Source organism: Brachyistius frenatus, unplaced genomic scaffold (genome assembly GCF_029030835.1).
Source record: "Brachyistius frenatus isolate BFR_SWC_R1_liver_20210118 unplaced genomic scaffold, ASM2903083v1 Contig_134, whole genome shotgun sequence".
Classification (NCBI taxonomy): Eukaryota; Metazoa; Chordata; class Actinopteri; family Embiotocidae; genus Brachyistius; species Brachyistius frenatus.
In genome coordinates, this window is record NW_027210733.1 from 26,958 (window position 1) to 34,349 (window position 7,392).

The window sequence follows — 7,392 nt, forward strand, 5'->3', positions numbered from 1 at the left end:
GACTAAATCGACTGTTTTGTCACAAGTAATAATACCAACTTGCAAGTAATAATTGCCAAATGTCCTGCTGGAAATCTTTGTTGCAGTGGACGTTCATGTTGTCTACTTTCATGTTCCGAATCTCATTTGGGCTCCAACGTTTTCGAATGGATTTAAGAAATAGATTTCCAATCAAGAACTACAAATATTGATAATAAAGATTTTACTGTTTCCTTTCGGTACTTCCACACCGACAAGAGGATGAAGCAGGAGGGTCACAAGCACTGGTTGGTGCGAGAATGGATCAGCGGAAGGGATGTCCTACCTGTTAAAGGTTGTTTCATTGTGGTAGGATGAACATCAGGGTTAGAATTAAGGTTAAAGATATGATTAGGGATCAGTTGACTGACAGTGCAACAACCAATCCGCAAAGAGGACACTTTAAAAATCATTGGAGCAGCATTAAGCATGTGTGTCCCTCCGGTTGATCCAATCTGGCAACAACAATAAGCTGTGGGTGCTGCCCCTCAGCAGGCTTTCTGGAAGTTATCAAATCAAAGACACTATGCCTTCAGGGAGGAGGCCTCAAAAGAGACAGGAGCTAAAACAGCTTGTTTCAGACAGAAGATGAACTGAGGGGCTGCATAAAGGGCCAGTATCAGATAAATAAGGTATTTTCTTTTTTTTATTGTGACTCCCCTGTCCCAGAATATAAAAGAAAAAGATGAAAATGAGCATAAAAGGTCCCCTTTGAGCATTTAACAAACAACTAATGAAGTCATTTTTCTCACTGTCTCCACTCTGCTCATGACTAGAAAGAACAAGGGGGGGGGGATCCCTACATGATGAACACAAATCATTGTAAACCTCCCATGGAACTGGCACAGGGATTACAGGTGAAGTTGCATGATGCAGTTGATGTAGTGCATGACCTTGACAAGAGGGAACCAGATGGCTCGTCACAAACAAACAAACAGCAGTTGAACATATGTTAGTATCATGGCCTGACCTGGACACAAGCCAAGAAAAATACATTCTTTACTTTCAAGAAGCTTTCGTATAAAAGGACGGCAGCTAATGAAATAATTATTAATAAATGCACAGTGAAAGATCAAACACTGCAAGGTTCAGTTATCCATTAGATTAAAGATTACCATTAAATTATAATGCACTTTTTCATTTTCTAGCAATTTCAAAGACCTCACAGAACACTTTTTTATTCTGATATTATTTGGATTGTAGGTGATGATTGATGGTCATTTTCATTTGAAACCATGTAAACATGATTTTCTGAAAGGTAATTAAGTTTGTTTAAAAATGTGATGCTGTGCATGCACTTAATACAATTCTGCGGGTTCATTAGAAACATGAAATAGTTGTTCGTGAAATATTCTGTTGATGGTGCACTAAATCGTAATTTTGAAACTATTTTTTGTCATTCGAAACCAGATGTTTTGCGTCGTGTGACTGCAGATCCCTTCACAATTGCAGCAATGTCACGTATTTAAAATATTAATGTGAGCAGGACATTTGAGAGATTTAGACATAAGGAGTGAGATATAGTTATGAGCTACTTGTTATTTTCCCCAAGGAAAAAATACTGTATATCGGACCATCTAGAAGTTGTTGTTTTTTTTTTTGTTTTTTTTTTAATACTTAGTTTTGTGCACAATCAGGGCACAAGAATGCAAAACACATTAACATGGTATACAATTAGTGAATGCAAGTGAAAAAAATGTTTTCCTTGTCTTACCAAAATATGAAAGTGTAGCTTGCTTAAAGATGATCATTTATGAGATCAATAAGGGTTTTACTTAACCTGTGTTGATGCTTTGTGTGTAGTATTTCTAAAGCAAATAAACTAACAACATGTATGTACTGTATATGGCATTATGACAGAAGCAGAAGCAAGAAATATTCTGGACAGTGTTGAAGTATTTAAATGGAAATACTAAACTATAATTAACACCAATAGGCATTAAGAGTTGAGCAACAAACTGCAGAAGTAAATCTCTCCAATTGTCTGCTGGGTGCAGGAGTCCGAAGCAATATCCGCAGGCTTACAAGCTAACAAGAACTACTGTCCATGGTGACGCAGGAACAAGAACAAATCTAGAGAGCATCCAAAGTCCCAAGCGGGTTCAATATTCTTCAGTGTACCGACTACAGTTCAGCCTGTACAGGAAGTGTAAAAGGCAACCGGTGTGTAGGAGACACAAGTCAAGTCAAGCTTATGGGTTTTGTAGAACTGAACTGTCTCAGCACAGTACAGCCTGAGTAAACCCCTGAGGGGAAAACGTGTCAGTTACCTCTTGCCTCTTGTGCACAGTACTCAAGTGAGTATTTGAAGTTGCAATTCTTTCATTTAAGTGGCTGGCAGCTACTTTGGTAGTACATAAGAGGTGAATCTCCCAACAAAATAGTTGTGAGAAGGCTTCTTGCCTTTGTCAGTGTCAGACTATTTCCTCACAGCAGAACTACTGGTGTAGACCAGACACACATCAAACGTGTACAAGTAATAGTAAAAAGGATTCAGAGTTTAATTTCTTGTCAGCCCCAGTCAGTAATGCTTGACTGAATAGTTTAAGAGACTTTCTGATGATTTCACCACACTACTGGAGTGTATTACCTCCATTTTGTAAACCAGGCATAGTTTTGTTTCAACCTACTTTCTGTTAATTTACTGCCATTAACCTGATACAACCTGAATTTTAATGCTCATTAGGGGACATCGTTATGCAGTAAGGGTAAGGACACATATCATCGCGGCGAGAGAGGAAGGTTTTATAATTCATGATTAATTTGTTTACTTGCAAAAAAAAAAACAACACGAGAAAGCAGTAAGTAGACTTTGCCAGTGTCAGCACAATGACGTATCGCAGAGGCAGGCCAGGTGTGACAAGGGCGGAAGGAGGTGGGGAAGGCTCAGGCTTGGAAATAGGGCAAGCAAGGCAAAGTTGAAGCAGTTGCGTCACCGGGGAGGAGAAAAATAGTGGTAGATCAAATACATCCACAGGAGGTGGCAGCCAGGTGTGCTAAAGCAGTGTCTCAGGAAAACCAGGGTCAGTGGGTGAAAGGGGGGAAACTCAGCTGGAGATCGCTATGAAGAAAAACTGCATTAAATTAATCATAGGTGCAGCTTCCAGGATGATGTGTTACCTTCTCCTGTAAGTCTGAACTCCTGGATCTTGCCCGTTGTGTTCAGGAATAGTTACACTGAGCCACGCTGTCTATTGTCAAGACTTGTGTTTGCAGCTATTCGTTTACATGTTTAATCTTTATGATATAACAAACACTTTATAATCGAAGTTAAAAAAAATAAATACAAAAAATAAATAAATAAACTTACGGAGAAAGAAAAAACACAGCTCTAAATAATTATTTAACATATGAGTTGTGTCGCTTCTTTCCTCACTTGCACACCCAGATCATCTGTCAGATCGCATGTTGTCTGTTTTGACAGATGTGATGAACTGTCTAAATGCTAGAATTTCACAACTTTCCCTTTTTTTTATGTTGATATTGTGAAACATAATTTCCTCTTTAAACACTTACAGCACACAGTCTCACTTAAAGTGATTTGATAATGGCATTAAAATGTGTTATTTACATGTATATGTGAGAATTCTCAAAGAACTGAGTTCATGTTTTTTGTGCTTTTAATGTAATTATGTAACATATCAGAGTATGTTAAATAGTTAAGTAATGGTTTATGAAAAAATAATAATAAAATGAACCCTGTGGCAAATGGAAATTAACCATCACAAACAAGGTGTTTCTTTCCAACGTAGTGATTGATTACTGCTGCTTCTACAAGCTGCCTTGAGGGTGATCAAGAGACACTGGACTGTTGTGAAAATGTTTCATGATTAATATGCTATTTAGACCTACTCCTGATATGGCAATAATTTTATTTTGATGATACAATAAGAGGAAAAAGGATACAAATGTTTTTTGATGTGTGAGTTTGTTACGTGAGGTGAAGATCCTGGTTGACGCCAGGGAATCAATTATAGTGGCACAATTTATTAGTGTTTGCAATTTCCACCTAATTTATCCAGGGTTTATTTTTAAGTGAGACTGTTAAGCAAATCATTTAATCCATTAATTTAAATTTTTGCATTAGGAGTGTATAATTGTGGGAGACAAATGAAACGTATCCCTTAGATGATACAAGAGAGACTAAAAAAGGAGGGGAAGGAGGAGTTCTTTTAAATCTGAGTGAATCACAAGGTTTTGGTATGTCAAATAGAGATTTTATTGTTTTTAATAATATAAATCTACACGGGTTAACATTTCACGCACAGTATAACTGCTCTTAAATATAAACTGTATTTAAGACTTAAATTTAGAAGTGAATCTGCCCTAGGAGATAAGTCATGTGAAACTCATTCTTGCAAAAAGGCTTCAATAATTCCTTGCATATACTGTTTGTCAAACATGATTTTGACTCATTGTTTGTTAGAAAACAAGAGCACCACTGATGCTTGTGTGCGTTGCTAGAAATATAGCAAAAATTAAATGCAACATTGTTATTCTTTTTGCGAGGTACGAGACTCTCACCGAGCACTTAATTGGGAACACCATACTAATCCTGTGTACGGCCTTTTTCTGCCCTCAAAACGCTAAAATTCTTTGTAGCATAGATTCCACAAGACATAGTAAACATTTCTTTGATATTCTGGTCCATGTTGACATGACTTAATCGTATAATCTCTGCCTATTTATCAGCTCCGCATTCATTATCTACCACATACTTGTGTTCCACTGATTAAGATCTGGTGACTTGGGTGGGAGGCCACTGAAGTCTGCTGAAGTCATTTTCAAGAAACTAGTTCGATTTGACTTTTGCTTTGTCACATGGTGCATTATCATGCTGGAAGGAGGCATTAGATGATTGTTAAATTGTGGCTATAAAGGGAAGTACATGGCCAGCAACAATAGTCTGAAAGACTTGATGATGATTGATTTGTATTAGGGGTTCCAAAGTGTGCCAAGAAAACCTCCCCACCACGTTTGGCTTGGACTGTTCACAATTGGGTCCATGGATTCATGTTGTAGATGCCAAATTGTATCTCTACCAGCTGCGTGCCTCAGCACAAATCAAAATTCATCAGGCCAGATTTTGTATTTCCAGTCGTCAAGTGTCTAGATTTTGTGAACTTGTACCCACTGCAGCCTCATATTTCTGTTCTTGGCTGACAAGAGTGGAACGTGAGGTGGTTTTCCAACCTACCTTGAGGTTGGATCCTTTTCTGCTCAGCTCAGTTGTAAAGTGTGGTTATTCAAGTCAACATAGCTTTCCTGTCAGCATGATCCAGTCCAGCCATTCTCCTCTGACCTCTCCCGTCAACAAGGTACTTCCTTCTGCACAACTGCTGCTCACTGGATGTTTTTTGTTATCCGTACCATTCTGAGTATCTCTGGAGGCTGCTGTGCATGAAAATCCCAAGAGATCAGCCGTTTCAGAAATACTCAAACCAGACAGTCAGGTAACAACCATCATGACACAGTGAGAGTCACTGAGATACTTTTTTTTCCCCCATTCTGAATGTTTGATGGGAACATTGGCTAAATCTCCAGAGTTGTATCTGCATTATTTTATGCACTGAATTGCTGCCATTATGGCATGAATATGTTGGTTTTCAGGTGTTCCTAAAAAGTTCTTGGTGATTGTCTATTATAGCTACATGGATTTGGACACAGCTGTTGTTCAAAAATAATGTAAATGAGGCTGTGAGGTGTTCTGTTGGTCTTACTGTCTTTTTTGCAATTCCCTTTTTCTTACAGCGCAAACACAAAGTTACCAAAAACTTAGAGCGGTATCCATTTAGGTAAGTAGTTACAAGGTCGAGCCTGTGGCAGAGGAGCATTAAGCAACTGCTCAACTCTGTTCCGAGGAGACCACACCTAGCATTTTCTTTTATTATTTATTCATAATGTATGTGGTAGCAAGGTTGTATCTATGTTCAAATTTGAGAGGGGAGATGTGAAAGGTGTTGATCATCTTAATCCACTGTGTAGCCGCTACAATGACCTCTAATAAAGAGGAATAAATTGCTGAAACCAATAGGGATGTAATTACAAGTTTTATATCACCCACAACCGCCCATGATTAAACCTTGCAGCTATGAAAGGTTTGAGCGCCTTGTCCTACTGGTCCATTCTGTGAGTGTTGTGTGGTTAATTGGCAGGGAATCGTCTATTTAGTGTTGTACATTTTTTTATGCATTGATTTTGCAGTTAAATTAGTGAAAACAATTTGTAGAAACAACGCAAACAAGCAATGGCAGATGTATAAATTATTTTTAAGTTGTATTAAAATTGAGAGACACCTTACATGCATACTATTGCGACATATAACAATTTTTCAAAGTTCCCTAAACATCTCACATGGAAGCTACTACTAGATGCTACAATATACCAATGTTCCCTAAACGCCTCACATGCCATCAGTGGATGCTAGCTACCCGGCTGCACACAGAGATGCCTGAAGTTACTGTAGTGCACACAACTTCGACAGGTACGGCCAAACATTTGTTTGAACAAAGTCAAATAAGACATTCGAATGCAAAATATACTTGTCTAAATTGAAACCGAGGGATTTTATATACGTGGGTGAACCGGCCAAGTAGAGGCTACATATGGTACATGCTGTGGCTCACTGACAGTATTAAGATTTACTGCTGTGTAAATGGAGTAAAAAAAAAAACTGCGTTTTAAAACGAAAATGGGTTTGAGTGGATGTAACATAGATATCAAAATGTTGTCGAGAATGACAAGACGGAGGCAATTTGGTTTGTGCCACAAAAGCATCAAAGGTCGGTGCCCAGCCATAAGTACCAGAATTCTTTTGAGATACATGTGTACTTGCTCAAACGTATACAGCAAGCAGCTGTTATGGAACACTAGAGGTGAGCAAGAAATTCAGCCCTTGACTTATCCACTGGGACCAGACCACCTGCAGCACGCTCTCATGCACACCCTGAATGACAGGCACACAGAGGGCCAGTAAAGAGAGACAGAGACGCTAAAAACGTAACGTTCTGACGGTCCACTGGCCCACCGATGTGGCATCCCGCTGGGATTTGTCACAGGAATTCCCAGTGGTCAGCACACAACTTTGGACCAGGTCTCAGTTGAGACCGAAGACCATACTGCTCTGTACTCATAGTCAAGTAGATCACTGAATCTTTTCAAAGCTTTGACACAAACAAAGAAAAAAAAAGCCATTATCTTACAAGAAGTTCAAGAGCACACATTATCAGTTTCTTCGTGGTGAAAAAAATAGAACCTGTGCTGACACAGAAGCATGACATTCAGCAAAGTACATTAAATTATGACTAATAGGCATGCTAAATTCATTAACTCCTATCTGCACCACGTTACAGGGTGGTTAAAATAATTATCCAA